Source organism: Bos taurus, chromosome 8 (assembly GCF_002263795.3).
Source record: "Bos taurus isolate L1 Dominette 01449 registration number 42190680 breed Hereford chromosome 8, ARS-UCD2.0, whole genome shotgun sequence".
NCBI lineage: Eukaryota > Metazoa > Chordata > Mammalia > Artiodactyla > Bovidae > Bos > Bos taurus.
The window spans coordinates 5,924,029-5,940,963 of record NC_037335.1 but is presented as its reverse complement, the minus strand read 5'-3'; the positions used below and the strand labels follow the sequence as shown (position 1 = coordinate 5,940,963).

At 39.8% G+C, this 16,935-nt stretch overlaps 1 long non-coding RNA gene across 1 annotated transcript in view; it reads right to left on the bottom strand.

Moving 5' to 3' along the window:
- The window catches only part of LOC112447766 (uncharacterized), a 109,355-nt gene that overhangs the window by 85,429 nt on the left and 6,991 nt on the right, over nt 1-16,935 (bottom strand). The window lies entirely within an intron of this gene.

Sequence of the window (16,935 nt, the reverse complement as noted above, 5' to 3'; positions counted from 1 at the left end):
AGGCAAGAGTACTGGAGTGGGGTGCCATTGCTCCTCCTACTTTAAATAACAAAGAAAGGGAGTGGGGTGAATTGGGAAATTGGGACTGACATCTGCAGACTTTTGATACTATGTAGAAAATAAGCAACTAACAAAAACCTAGTGTATTGCACAGGAAACTCTACTCAGTGCTCTGTGGTGACCTAAACGGGAAAGAAATCCAAAAAAGAGGGAATACACGTATACATGTAGCTGATTCACTTTCCTGTACAGCAGAAACTAACACAACACTGTAAAGCAGCTGTACTCCAATAAAAATTAAACAAATAAATAACAAAGATAAGAATAAAGGTTGCAAAACATGGTAAGGGTTACCTGAGTTCCAGGTACTGCCCTTTGGAATATAATTGGTTTACAATGTTGTATTAGTTTCTGCTGTACAGCAAAGTGAATCAGTTATACATATACATATATCCACTCTTTTTAGATTCTTTTCCCATATAGATCATTACAGAGCACTGAGTAGAGTTCCCTGTGCTGTACAGTAGATTCTCATTAGTTATCTATTTTATATATATAGTCTGTATATGTACATATAGTGTATATACGTATATATGTACATATAGTGCAATAGACATAGCAAATCCAAATCAGGAAAGGTTTCCAAATCGAGAATGGGCTACATCAAGGCTGTATATTGTCACCCTGCTTATTTAACTTCTATGCAGAGTACATCATGAGAAATGCTGGGTTGGATGAAGCATAAGCTGGAACCAAGATTGCCAGGAGAAATATCAATAACCTCAGATACGCAGATGACACCACCCTTATGGTAGAAAGTGAAGAAGAACTAAAGAGCCTCTTGGTGAAAGTAAAAGAGGAGAGTGGAAAAAGTTGGCTTAAAGCTCAACATTCAGAAAATTAAGATCATGGCATCTGGTCCCATCACTTCATGGGAAATAGATGGGGAAACAATGGAAACAGTGACAGACTTTATTTGGGGGGGCTCCAAAATCACTGCAGTTGGTGGCTGCAGCCATGACATTAAAAGACCCTTACTCCTTGGAAGAAAAGTTATGACCAACCTAGGCAGCATATTAAAAAGCAGAGACATTACTTTGCCAACAAAGGTTCGTCTAGTCAAGGCTATGGTTTTTCCAGTGGTCATGTATGGATGTGAGAGTTGGACTGTGAAGAAAGCTGAGCACTGAAGAATTGATGCTTTTGAACTGTGGTGTTGGAGAAGACTCTTGAGAGTCCCTTGGACTGCAAGGAGATCCAACCAGTCCATCCTAAAGGAAATCAGTCCTGAATATTCATTGGAAGGACTGATGCTGAGGCTGAAACTCCAATACTTTGGCCACCTGATGGGAAGAACTGACTCATTTGAAAAGACCCTGATGCTGGGAAAAATTGAAGGCAGGAGGAGAAGGGGATGAGAGAATAAGATGCTGGGATGGCATCACTGACTCAATGGATATGAGTTTGAGTGAACTCCGGAAGTTGCTGATGGACAGGGAGGCCTGGCGTCCATGGGGTCACAAAGATTCAGACATGACTGAGCAACTGAACTGACTGTACATATATATGTATACATATAGTATGTATACATCAATCCCAATCTCCCAATTTATTCCTCCCTCCTTTCCCCCTGGTAACCATAGGTTTGTTTTCTACATCTGTGACTCTATTTCTGTTTTATAAATAAGCCCCCTTAACAATTATGTAAGTGGTACCTGCTTAGTCACTCAGTCATGTCCAACTCTTGAGACCCCATGAACTGTAGTCCCCGCCAGGCTCCTCTGTCCATGAGATTTTTTAAAGACAAGAATACTGGAGTGGGTTGCCATTTCCTTCTCCTGGAGGATCTTCCCTACCCAGGGATGGAAGGCAGGTCTCCTGTGTTTCCTGCATTGCAGGCAGATTCTTTACCCACCGAGCCATCAGAGAAGCCCTATGTAAGTGGAGTGGCTTCCCAAGAAGGAAGAGGTAAAAAGGCCTCAAATCCAGAAAGCTTCATCCCTTACATTACCATCCACCATCCACCACCGGCAAGGGGTGATCCAGCAGCAGAGCCGTAGCAGGTCAGGCCTCAGCCTCCACTAGGACGCAGACTTGGGAGGATGGAAGGAGGCAGGGACCAGGCCACTCAAGAAGGAACAATCCCAAGAAAATACAGTGCCTATCTTGACAGTTCTTTCCTTGTCAGTGCTTGGATGTACCATAGGACTGATTTTCAAATAAAAGCTAGAGCCTCTCTTGTGACAAAGAGGACACAGGATGTCCAAGGAAATAGAAGAGCCCATACCACGGGGCTCTTCAAGCCATCTGAGGGGATTGGCAGAAAACACAGGTCTGGTGAACAAAGGAAAGAGCCATGTCTCTGATCCAGCACTTCCCATCTCCGGGTCTTTGAAGGTCACTGTGATTTTAGCAAAGAAATGAACTTCTGCTTGTACTGAGGCGTGGCTGTGTGGTGGGGGGAAGGGGTGGGGGAGGCAGCATGAGGCCCCGGAGGGTCCACAATAAAAACATGTGAGCACAACAGGTACCGAAGACGAGGAACTAGACGCACATTAAGACCTCCAGAAGGAAAACTCACAGGGCAGCCAGGCGCCCCAGCAAGTTTTCAAAGAGGTATCCTGTCTCACTCCTTTTTTCATTTGAGGATCATCAGATGCCACAAATATACAATAATATGGATGTCTGCTGTTGGAATACATTTGACTATTAATGAGATATCCCCGAAATACTTTGACTGATGCCACACTGCAAAAAGAAACAAAACAAAACAAAAAATAGCTAAATATTTAATTAGTAGTAAGTAAGTGTGAAAACATAAAATGTACTGAGCAGCGACTGCGTATAAGGGACAATATTAGGTACCTTCAGGGACTTCCATGATGTTAAGACTTTGCCTTCCAACGCAGGGGGTGTGGGTTGGACGTTTCATCAGGGAGCTAGTATCCCACATGCCAAAAAACCAAAACATAAAACACAAGCAATATTGGATCAAATTCAATAAAGAGTTCAATAATAGTCCACATCCAAGAAAAAAAACATAATGGGGGACATTCACATATCGAATCCTTTTCCTCACCAGAGACCTGGAAGGTAGGTGCTGTTCACCTCTTTTATAGAGGTAACAATCGTGTCTCCAGGAAGCCATCTGACTTTTGCAAAGCCCCGAAGCTATAAGATTCAGAAATGGGGTCTTCTGATCCTAAAACTCACACCCTTTTCTGTTCACCATGCTGTGTGTGTGCTAAGTCACCTCAGTTGTGTCTGTTACCTGATTCTTTGAGACCCCATGGACTGTAGCCCACCGGGCTCCTCTGGCCATGGAATTCTCCAGTCAAGAACACTGGAGTGGGTTGCCGTGACCTCTTCAAGGGGATCACCCTGACCCAGGGATTGAACCTGCATCTCCTGCATTGCAGGCAGATTCTTTACCCCTGAGTCATCAGGGAAGCCCCATTCACCATGCTGACTGCTCAGCAAACCAGTCCACATGGTGAGTTGCAAAGAACAGAATTATGAAGGAGTTGTTATTCAACACAGATTTTACTCTGACAAAACTTTGCCAAGGTAGGTTCAGGTTGCAGTACTGTAGTGCCCCTTGCCCAAACACTTTCAGTTGGATTGACATTGATGAAATGAAGACTAACCTTCATGCTGTAAAAGTATTACTGAAGGGACTAGAATTTGGTACCAAGATCCACCACTTCCCAAGTGGTGCAGTGGTTACAAAAAAAGTCTGTAGTGTTTGCAGAAATAGCCTGCAGGAGATGCAGGAGACTCAGGTTCAATCCCTGGATCAGAAAGCTTCCCTGGAGAAGAAAATGGCAACCCGCTCCAGTATTCTTACCTGGGAATTCATATGGACAGAGGAGCCTGGTGGGCTACAGTCCATGGGGTCGAAAAGAGTCGGACACGACTTAGTGACTAAAGAACAAAAAACAACCGAGATCCACCACCATGCCATTTTCTATAGTCCTATTTCACCTGATAATTATGAAATCGCCTTCTATTTTGTTTGTGTGGACAAAACCTTACTCACAATGATAATTTCTTCCTTTAATTAAAGTCTTGTTTTTAATTGTTCATGCATATACACAAGTCCTACACACACACACCAATAAATTGGATTTGAGTAAGAACAATGGACAGTAGAATTTTAAAAAACCCTTATTTTGTGTTTTTAAGGTAGGAATTAAACCATACAAATTTTAACTCCACCTTTTTGAAAAATTAGTTTCCAAGTATGAACAAACTTTGAACCTACTGTGCCAAAAAATTTCCACAAAGAGACAAAAAAATAATAATAATAATACAACCCCAGACATGATTGGGGGAAAAAAAAATTCTTATTTTACTCTGGATATTTGTGCTAAGTTAGGGAAAAAAATGCTATATATTTTTTATCATCTTGAATAATTTTTTCTAAAAAAAATTATAAAAGTCTGCTAAAGTCCCCACTAAGGTTGTAAAACAAGCAGACTTTTATCCTGGTATATATTCCAGAAAACTTTAGGCTCTCATCATTTTCCCTCTTTTGCTATCATTTAAATAAACATCTGCATCCCCCTTATAATGTTTGGGAACCAGTTGGTCTTGAGAAGTGCATCTATACTATCTGACCAAGGAGTCACTTTACTGAGGAAAAGGAGAAATGAAGGAGTAAGGGAGCCTCATTTGAGAGGAGAAGGATGCTGGGGAAATGGTGGTAGGGAGAGTTAGAACCCAGGGGAAAAAATGTCTTTGGGTTACAAAAAGTCTTTTCAGATTGTAACAAAAATCCAATTCAACTTACAAATTAACCTTCTCTTAGTTCACCAATAATCTGAAAATAATGTCTACATTAAGCAAGGAAGTAAACCCATTCAATTAAGGAATTAAAAATATCAATCTGAACTAAGAACTTTCTGATGGTAAACGTATAATGGCTCTTTTGTTAGCTCATAAAATAAGTCCAGGAAATATTTTGATAGATTAATACTCAAATGAGCAGCAAGTTAAATTTTTCCAGCGCAGTAATACAGTCTGCTTTATTGAGCACCCAACAGAAAGTTGCAAATGTACCCAGAGGACAACAATCTCCACACTGTTACATGTTAGCAGGTGGAATTCCAGCTTGCCAAAGACTCGAAATTAGGAAACTGCTTGTCCAGCCATCTCCAGACTGCCAGCTCTTTATTTGGTGAGCTAAAACTGTAGAAAGATTGTCCTGAAGTATGTGATCAGATCTTGAACCAATCTTTTGTTTTTCTATTACATTCCAAAGAGGTCTTTATGCCTTGCAAAGAACTCAACGGTATATTATAAAGTGGATAAAGAAGGATGATGGCACATCAGATGGCTCTCAGTATCAGATGCTGATACAGAGAGTTCTGAAGACGGAGTATTGCTTCTGCATATTCATCTACTTTATCCAGAAGGCAATAATGAGAATTACTAGACACATCAAAGAAAGGAGGCCCCTTTATTGGATAGAATAAAATAAAAGGACTAAGCTACATATGGAGATTTACTTTACTCGTGTGTTTTCATGTGTTTTCTTCTTCTAAGACATCTTAAAATGTTTCAATTTAAATATCATATGCCATTTTATAAAGAGTTGCTTTATCAGTCCTGGACACAAAGATAGCCCTAAGTGTTATATTAACTTGGTAAGCCATGAAGAGATGAGCTGTAAAACATTTAACGTAGGACCACAGTTAGTTCTTCACAACTGTGTAATGAGCTGCATGTCATATGGTGCTTGATAGTTATCTGTGTTGCTGAAGTTATAGCTGAGGAATTATTGGGCTCGCTTATCTGAAAGACCAAATGTAGTGTGAGATCAAAGGAGGCAATAATGTTCAGGAAACAACATCTTTTAAAAAATATTCCTCTGAGGATAACAAACTGATTTATAAAGTTCAAGGTTAGTAAAGAACAGAGTATCATTTTAAGTTATCCAAACTGGACCAAACATTTTTAGCAATATTTCTTTTCTTACCAGCATTGATATTACTTTATTTTTCCAACTATTGTAATTTTTTTATTTTAAATTTTTTATTTGTATTGGGGTATAGCCAATTAACAACATTGTGATAGTTTCAGATGAACAGCAAAGGGACTCAGCCATTCAAATATATATATCCATTTATTACAGCAATATTTCTAATAGATCATTTGTAGCAAGAAGAGACACTGAAATGTTACCAAATTGCCAAGTCAGAGATCCCTTCCCAGGACTGAAGAAAACAGAATGTGACACCACTCAACATGGCATAGAAAAAGTCTGCATAATAAATGCAATATGGTTACATAAGTATGTTTCATTGGAAAAAGGAGATGACTCTTGAAGTCCACTTTGGAATGCCCTAGACAAATCAGATCTCCATATGCCAAGGAGACAACGGATATTTTCTCATCCCTGCCAATTGATGACAGTGTTTTCTGAAGTGAAAGCTCTGAAGACACAAGCATTACAAGTTCTTGGCGCAGACTGATGGATGGTTCATATCAGCAACTAGACAATGAATAAAGTACCAAGCCAGATAATTTTACCCCCTTACCAAAGCATGCCAACAAAGAAAACTTTTGGAACTTATTAACATTACAAGACATAATTTATTAACACCCTTAAAGACCTGCAGAAGTGGAAAACGCTGCATGGGTTTCCCAACTGGCTTGGGCTCCCCTAACAAAAGTCACTCCCTCAAAAAAATTCCCCAGTCAAAATTCAATTAAGGTTAAGTGAAAAATTACGGTACAAAGCTCTCTACAATATTAAGTAACTAAATATTTAAAAGTAGGTTTTGGAAAGAAAGGAAAAGGAAATTAACATGGGCTGTTTCTGAGTGAGATGAAGAGTAATTTTTAGTTGCTTTTGTTTATTTTTTCTTTATTTTCCTGGCTGAATACATCAAGCACACATTACCTTTATAAAGTAAGAGAAAGGAAAAAACTTAGGAAACATTTATAATGTGGATATTTAGATTCTAGATGATTTTTCATTCCCCATTTTACTTATAATTGTGTCTCCTTTTCTAAAGACAATCATGTTTCTAATACTTTCCATTTCTCTCTGTTGACTCTTTGGAATGTTCTATGAGCACGTGGGTCTCATTTGTTTTGCCTACCAGTGGGAAAAAAAAGACTCTAGAAATGCTGTCATGCAACCCCAGGTTCAGACTTTAGTAAATCAAGTAAGGATTTGGTTTCCTGGCTATGTCTAAAAGATAGGAGCCAATACTTTTCTCCTGATTTAAATAGACAGCCTCCCATGACTATATTACTCTTCTGTGATCTAACAGCATAGCTTTAATACTAATTCATTCTATATCAGTGCCACTCTATAGGAAAATAATCCAGAAACAAACTTTCCTTTCACGTCTTAAAACTCCAGAAACAGTATAAATGATCCTGGTGATAACTGAGCATGTGTAATCAATACAAAATGCAAGAATGCAAAGTCAGCCATGGAGCAGAAGTTTGCTTCATATCAACCATTGTTATGTTTGTTTGTTTGTTTGTTTGTTTGTTTGTTTAGGCCTTGTCCCCTGACATTTGGGATCTTAGTTTTCTAACCAAGGATTGAACCCATACCCCCTGCGCTGGAAGTGTAGTCTTAACCACTGGACCATCAGAGAAGTCCAACCACTGTTACGTTTGAATGTCATCTTTTACCTCCTGTGTTAGAGACTTCAATATAGGTTAAGTCTATAGAAATATATATTATATTAGAATATATTCTAACATATATTTCAGAAAATTTCCTGTTTCCTCAACTTGACTGTGGGTTCTTTATGACACTTTGCACCTCCCTCACCAACTACCCCCCGATAGTGCATGCCACCAAGTTCAGCACGTATCTCATGGTTAGTTGATTTGAAGGACCTAAGCTTGATTTCACTTTTTAAATCTTCCAATCAACCATCTTGTAACTGGGTGTGGCTACAGCCCTGCCATCATAACTGGGAGGCGACATGGTGGGGCCAAAAGTCCACCAAACTGGGGGTCAGGGCATCAGAAGGCCAGCTTCCAACTCGGCTCATCAATACCCATGTGCAAAACCCTTGAATGAGGTGTGCTACCTTTTGGGTTTCAGTATTCCCATTTGTAAAACCCCTCATTTGTAAAATCAAAATGCCAGACTAGGTAAACTTTAAGGTCTATTTCAGCTCTTAACTAGTCCTATATATTCAGAATTTCCAAGAATGGCCTAGAGCTGGGCTGTCTAATATAGAAGCCACTATTTCATATGTGGTCATTTAAATTCAAATTTAAATGAACTAAAATCAAACAAATAAAAAAATTCAGTTCCGCACTTGCTGGAGCCCCATTCAACTGCTCAATAGCTATTGGGTTGGCCAAAAAGTTCCTTTGGATTTTTCCATAAGATTGTATGTGAATTGTGTGAAAGTGTTAGTAACTCATTTGTGCCCGACTCCCTGTGACCCCATGGACTGTAGCCCGCCAGGCTCCTCTGTCCCTGGGATTCTCCAGGCAAGAATATTGGAGTGAGTAGCCATTCCCTTCTCCAGGGGACCTTCCCAACCCAGGGATTGAACCCAGGTCTCTCGAACTGCAGGCAGATTCTTTACCATTTGAGCCACTAGGGAAACCCATAAGATCGTATAGAAAAATCGAAGAACTTTCTGGCAAACCCAATACATGTGACGAGTGGCTACTGCATTAGCACAAACATGGAACATTTTATTGACACCATTTGTCCTGTTTCTTCCACTTAGAATTATTTCTCTTTCCTCCTATGTCCCATTCTAAGTCCAAATTCGTCAAGATCCTTTCCATAGTTATTCTGTGGCAAAACTGGGAAGAACTGTTCCAGATAGAGCCACTGTGGCTTAGCAATAGGAGTCAGGATGGATAAAGAGGATGCATAAGGGTAAAGCCTGGAAAAAGCCCAGTACCACACTGCTCACCTCAACTTGTATCTATCTAATATGGGATTTCCAAAAAAGATGGTAGCTAAGATCACACCAAAATACACTCTAAAAATAGCAGGATACAATCAACCATAAAAGAAAGAACTTTTGGGTCTTTGAGCAACAAATGATGTAGTCTGCCCCTCGTGTACATCTGGAGAAATGCCAAGATCCTCTGTCCAACAGCCCACCCAGACCCAGTGGGCAACATGAAACCAGGTTATGCAAGTGTCTGGAATACCAGGGAAGGTGGGCAGCTAGGAAGCCATCTGTTCATCAGTTTCTGAGAATTTATCCAATCAATGCAGACTTTGAGTAAGTCACTGCATTGTCAGTAAAATCTACTATGTTCAGATTTTGCTATTCCTATTATCCTGTACTCCAGGCCAAATGCCACCATCTCTTGCCCATTGAAAGTAATGTCTTCCTCTCTGGAACTGCCTTTATATCAGTTTATGTCATTCTTGCGGTATTTACCACGGACCCTTTCATTGTATCCTGTGTATTTCTTAATTTCCTTACAAGACTGTAAGGTATGATCTGTAGTTTGTACTTTTTATATTTTCCAGAGTTTTAGCATGATTTGCACATCCAAAGCCAAGTAAATATGGAATCTGACAGGGAATGAATGAATAAATGAATTGAACGGATTTATGAATGAATGAATACTCTACAACAAATCCCATTACTATGGACCCAAAATAACCCAGGTGTTAATGTGTCCCACCTTAAACCAGTCTTCCATCCATGACTTCCTTAAATTCCCTGTCTTTAAAGGGAAGAGTCACATTGATGACACATAGAAAGAAATGTCCCAAAACAGCATTAACTACAAGTATATGTAAGGTTGACAATTTTTGAGGAAGGCATTTTTGGGCCATATTTCCTAAATTCTACCTTTTTTCTACTTTTTATTTCTTAATTTAAAATAATTCTTAGACTCAATCATATCATACTTGCTGCTGCTGATGCTGCTAAGTCACTTCAGTCGTGTCCGACTCTGTGCGACCCCATAGATGGCAGCCCAACAGGTTCCCCCGTCCCTGGGATTCTCCAGGCAAGAACACTGGAGTGGGTTGCCATTTCCTTCTCCAATGCATGAAAGTGAAAAGTGAAAGGGAAGTCGCTCAGTCGTGTCCAACTCTTAGCGACCCCATGGACTACAGCCTACCAGGCTCCTCCATCCATGGGATTTTCCAGGCAAGAGTACTGGAGTGGGGTGCCATTGCCTTCTCCAATATCATACTTAAATGGGTATAAAAAAATTACCTGGATATATTACATTTTTAAAATGGTACATACTAATATTAATCATTACTAGCACTAACTTTTATCTCATAAAATTCCTGACTCAGTGACAGAAGGATTTTTCTCCACTTTCCTCAGCTAATAGTATCTAAAAATTATCCATAACAGAAAAATATTATTCACAGCCAAACATTTTATTCATGCAGTTAGCATGGGCTTGCACTTCTCATGTAAGGCATTTTCTATAATCTTTAGTAGGCTACCTAGACTTTTCTAATTTCAGACTTGTGTGGCTCTAACACTGCCTAAAAGGATAATAAATGAAAATACTTAAGTATTAGGTTATTTTACTGTCTGCAAAAATAAGATATTGGAAACTCGATGTCCACCAAAAAGGGACTGGATAAATAAATCATGATACAGCCTTTCAATGGAGTGATAGGCCAATGTTTAAGAAAGACTGGTAATGCATTCTCAAGTAATTTATTACTTTGTTTTTTTGTAATAAAAAACATAAGAAATCCTATCAAGGTCCATCAATAAGTAATTATAGTACTGAAAACATCCTTTCAATGGAATAGTATATAGTAATACATACTGTAGTATATGGCCTGTGAAAACCAAGGCTACCGTGCCCATAGGGGAAGATATCTGAAATACACTGTTAAGTGACAAAAGCAAGATTAAGAACCAGTTTATAGCGTGCTTCCTTTTGCATTAAAGGAGGGGAGGTTTTCAGATATATTTGCGTAAAGAAATTACAGACAAGACATGAGAAACTAATAAAAATGGTTCTACATGCAAGATGGGGAAAGGAACCAATTTCTTCACAATGTCTCATTTTATATTTTTCATTCTTAATCTTGTGAATGTACAATCTACACAAAAATGTAATATATGTCTCCATTATCACTGGCCTAATGTTTGTTTAATAAGTGGATTTTAAAAGAATTACCAATATGTTACTCTCCCTCCTCCTCTTGCCAAGTTTCCTTTTTATCCTGTGCTCTCCTCTTTTGTGCATCAAATGGATTTTCAGTGCTCACAAAGATCGAACTGAGGGAAGAAGCTAAGGCAGAGTACTTTGGAATGGAGCTGACCTTGATCCAGTTTGAAATCTAACAAGACATGATGCTAAATAATGAAGTAAGTTGGGGAACATATTTGCATAGAAATGAAAGATGGGCTGTGTGGGCTGGGTGATGGCCCAAGAGTCGAATAATACAGAGTGAACTGTGCCTCCCTCTTGCTAACATTTTAGTGATCTAATTACAAGAATGTTTAACTAAAATGCTTTCATTCTTAAATGAAAAAGATGATTAGCAACCACTCTCTGAAAGAACTAATGAATTTTTTTATTTCACCAGCTTAAATAGATTTTAAAAATCAGGGGAGACAACTGAATAGCCGTTCTGAAATTTCTTTTTTCATGCTAAACCAACTTTTCAAATATTCAATCTGTGTTTGGAAATCTCTAATTATCTGAGGTCTTATACAGCCTTCCATTTATTAGAGAGATGAATCGACACCAAAAACGCAACAGTGTTTAAATGGGATGTTCAAAAGACCCTCTCAGCAAGAGGTATTAAAATGTCAGCCTCCTGAGAATGAGACATTTTTGACCCCCATTAGTAGATGTTTGGCCCCCTGGGTGGTTTTCTGTAACAGTGGTGATGGATTTGCTCTTGTCCATCTGCACACTCCTGCCGTGTCCTCTTATGACCCGGGGAAGACATATGCTAGACAGCTGGCTCAACCAGGTCTGTGGCCACTGAACAAAGCAAACCTTGCTGACCCACACAGGGTTGAACCTGTGACCTTGTTCTCATTAGCTCAATGTCCTAACCACCTGAGTCAAACAGCCACCAAAAAAAAAGTAGACTGAACACTAAGTCAATAGATGTCTCTGTGGAGGGGTGTCAAAACCGGGTACATAATAACCTACAATACTGGACATAATACTGGTATTTAGGTACTAAAGGAGGTGTTTTGTCCCCCTGTAAATTATATATCTTGTAATCCACACCATTTTCCAAGATGAGAACCAAAACATGATCATCTTATAAAAGAACTGTGTGAACTTTCCTGGTGGCTCAGACAGTAAAGCATCTGCCTACAACACGGGGACACCAGGGTTCAATCCCTGGGTCGGGAAGATCTGGAGAAGGAAATGGCTCCAGTATTCTTGCCTGGAAAATCCCATGGATGGAGGAACCTGGTAGGCTACAGTCCATGGGGTCACAAAGAGTCGGACACAACTGAGCAACTTCATTTTCACTTTCACTTTTCAGTTCTATACCATAATTCAATATGGTATGAATCCTGAAATAAAGAAAATGGCCACTGAAATAGTAGTTAACCATTTGGTAGGAAATCCAAGACAGGAATAGATTCCACAGCTCATTTGATCTGTGATCTGCTGAGTCTTGGGCTTTAAAAAGGGGAGTAAGAATAGTAGTTGATAGGAGCAGAGCTAAGAACAAGAGTCAATAATTTGTGAGTAGAAGACACAGAAGCTGTTTATCCTGGCAAAACGTCACGAAGAAACATCTGTATTCAGTCAGTCTACAACTTTTGGTTGAGTATCTGTGTATTTTGTGTGTCACAGGGGCTCTGGTTACAGAGATCTAGCAATAGGGAGGGGAATTCTACTTGTGGAAGACAGAATTTTGGAGAAAGCCCCTGACATCTGCATCTCATGTTGTCCTTCACCCTGAATAGACAGTGACCCTGGTGCCAACCTCTAAGTGTCATCATGACTACAGGTTCAGTGCAATACTCACTGAGTGTGGAAAATCCCGGATTCAATGAGAAACTTCACAAGTACAGTATGAGCAGTTTCAGTGGCAAGGTTTTATTTCAAGGAATGATATGAAGTTCCACCCATGAGCTTTTCCTCCTCATCCATCTGAGTGGACTCCATCACAGGACCCTGGTCAAGGAGCCGGCAGGCTCATTAACCCCCAACCACCCAGAAACAACAACTGAACTTACATCTTGGGGCTCAAGAAATATATTCCAATTAACCATCCAAAAATACCACTTTCAGGACTCCCTGGTGGTCTAGTGGTTAAGACTCCAAGCTTCTGATGCAAGGAACATTTGTTCAATCCCTGGTCAGGGAACCTAGATCCCACATGCAGTGTGGCGTGGCCAATAAAACACTAAAATACAACTTTTAAGCCCCTCCCCTCTCAAAAGATGTAGCTCCCTGTGGGATAAAGTTCCAATTTCTTATGTTGAGATCCAGTAGAAATTCAAGGCTCAGTCCTTTTTTTTTTTTCTTTGCATCCCATGCCTAGGGGAGGGCTTCCCACATAAAAGGAACTCAATCCATGTTGAATGAGGAGACGAGTGGAAGACTCTGATCCTGTTTTATCTTTCCACATTGTCTCACTTCAATGCTCTTACTTAATCCTTCCCTCCAAGATTCTCAGTAGTCTTTTCATGAACCTGTGGACATGGCCAGCACTCTCCTCACCCTGTGCTTGTTCAGAACATTCTCTCCAACTAAGGGTATTAGCAATTACTGAGTGCTTACTAGGGCTTCCAGGTGGCACTAGTGGTAAAGAACTCGCCTGCCAAGGCAGGAGACGTAAGAGATGCGGGTTCAATTCCTGGGTCAGGAAAATCCCCTGGAGATGGAAATGGTAACCCAGTCCAGTATTCTCTCCCATGAACAGAGGAGCCTGCTGGGCTACAGTCCACAGGGTTGCAAAGATTCAGACGTGACTTAGCAGCACCCACAACTGCTTATTACGTATCACTTTGTATATGTTATCTCAATGAATTCTAAAACAAAATTCAGTTTAGTTCAGTTGCTCAGTCATGTCCGATTCTTTGCGACCCCATGAACTGCAGCACACTAGGCCTCCCTGTCTATCACCAACTCCCGGAGTTTACCCAAACTCATGTCCATTGAGTCCGTGATGCCATCCAGCCATCTCATCCTCTGTCATCCCCTTCTCCTCCTGCCCCCAATCCTTCCCAGCATCAGGGTCCTTTCAGATGAGTCAGCTCTTTGCATCAGGTGGCCAAAGTATTGTAGTTTCAACATCAGTCCTTCCAATGAACACCCAGGACTGATCTCCTTTAGGATGGACTGGTTGGATCTCCTTGCAGTCCAAGGGACTCTCAAGAGTCTTCTCCAACAACACAGTTCAAAAACATCAATTCTTCTGCGCTCAGCTTTCTTTATAGTCCAACTCTCACATCCATAAATAAAAAAATAAAGTCGGCCACTGTTTCCACTGTTTCCCCATCCATTTGCCATGAAGTGATGGGACCAGATGCCATGATCTTAGTTTTCTGAATGTTGAGCTTTAAGCCAATTTTTTCACTCTCCTCTTTCACTTTCACCAAGAGCCTCTTTAGTTCTTCTTCACTTTCTGCCATAAGGGTGGTGTCATCTGCATATCTGAGGTTATTGATATGTCTCCTGGTAATCTTGATTCCAGCTTGTGCTTCTTCCAGCCCAGCATTTCTCATGATGTTCTCTGCATATAAGTTAAATAAGCAGGGTGCAATATACAGCCTTGACGAACTCCTTTTCCTATTTGGAACCAGTCTGTTGTTCCATGTCCAGTTCTAACTGTTGCTTCCTGACCTGCATACAGGTTTCTCCAGAGGCAGGTCAGGTGGTCTGGTGTTCCCATCTCTTTCAGAATTTTCCACAGTTTATTGTGATCCACACAGTCAAAGACTTTGGCATAGTCAGTAAAGCAGAAATAGATGTTTTTCTGGAACTCTCATGCTTTTTCGATGATCCAGCAGATATTGGCAATTAAGCAGTCACTATTATACCTATTTTCCACAAGATGCCCACAAAAGTGGAGTAACTTCCCAAGATTCCAGAGCTGGAGAGCCATGGAACCAAGATTTGAACTCAGACCTCTCTGGTTTCAAAATGAAATTCTTCTCCCTTCAAGGGTATGCTACTCCTTCCAAAGACCCAAATTCTGCTTTTCCAAAATTGATCTGACTCTCAAGGTTGAATGCAAGCTTAAGGAGAACTCTTTCCTGTCCACTTCATCCCATAAAGGTCTCTCATTCTTTTAATTTAGTGTTATTAACAAAATGTCCCAGACAATAATCAGGGACTATCTCAGCACCCCCTATATTATTCCTGTCTACTTTTTCTTGTAACTTTTCTTTAATCCATTTCTTCACAGCCTCAGTAAATGGTTGGTTCAAAGCTCAGATTCTACATGCTATAATGTACTGTATCTCTTTACAAACATGGGAAACACCTCCATATGTGATAAGTACCCAAAGTAACTGACTAAACACATCCTTCCACCAAGAATTTTGTGCATCCTGTTGCTGTTGTTTAGTCTCTAAGTCATGTCCAGTTCTTTGCGATACCATGGACTATAACCCACCTGGGTTCTCTGTCCATAGAATTTCCCTGGCATGAATACTGGAGTGGGTATCCACTCCCTACTCCATGGGATCTTCCTGACCCAGGGATCAAACCCATGTCTCCTGCATTGGCAAGCGGATTCTTTATCATCTGAGCCACAGTGGAAGCCTATTGTTACACAAAAGCACTCCTTGAAGTGTTTCTCTCTCTCTTTTTTTAATCTTTTTTTTTTTTTTTTTAAACACAAGTTGTTTTTGTTTAGTTGCTAAGTCATGTCTGACTCTTTTATGACCCCAGCCCGCCAGGTTCCTCTGTCCATGGGATTTCCTAGGCAAGAATACTGTAGTGGGTTGCCACTTCCTCCTCCAAGTATTTCTCTCTTAAGGTTATTGTAATAAAGAAAGAAAACAGGAAAACTTGAAAAATGAAACAATGTTTACAAACTATTTTAAAGTCTTTAATTATTAACCTTCTGCAGCATCTCTGAGATGCCTACCATACCCTGTTAGTGAGATCCTCTTGTTAAGATTTTCCTTGTTTCCTTCAAATACTCTCATATTCAAAGGTTAATTACTTGGTTGTAAAAGTGCACTCCAGAATGAAATTTAACCTACAAGCTCTCCATCTTAAGGTGAATATTTTTAGCAGTTTTTTTCAAACACAGAAAGCCATCTGTTTAACCAATTTAAATACACTCTTACAGAAGTATAAAAAAAAACAAACAGAAATACAGAGGTTCATGGATTTTTAAGCTCTTTTGAGTATTTGCAAAACACATCATGACTTTTATGCTTAGAAATAATATGAAGGGGTGCTTTCAGCTGGAAATCAGCACCAGTAAATAAAGGTGGGCAAGAAGTAAGGATATCTTTGGGACAAAATTTTTTGATCATCCAAAAAATTGATCATTCATAGGCCATAGAAAAGGAGGTTTTATTGTTTTGAATATTCAATTTTTAGTAAGATAAAGCACACATAATTTGAGAGAATATCAAATAGAAATGTGGTTCTTGTTAATATCACATAACCTTTCCTACAAAACTTCTGCGTTTTCCAGCCTCGCTCCCATTAGAAGCAAATGAAACATGTTGACAGCTCCAACTTAGGAAAGTGTTAGGCCAACAGTCTCTCCTTTAAAGAAACTGGGTCATTAATTCTATATCAGATTACTAGTTTTCTTCATAAACCAAATGCAAAGGGACAGATTCTATTCTGTAGGGTTTAATCACACATAAGTGGCAAAACCACAGAACACAGCTCCTAATCTGCTGGACCTTCAACCGGAGACTCACTCCACACACATATGCCACTTCCATTTTCATGAGTATAATAAATCTCTAATTCATTTCACACTTTCAGAAGAAGCTGGGTCTCCATGTTAGTGATTAGATATGTTCTCATAAAAAATAT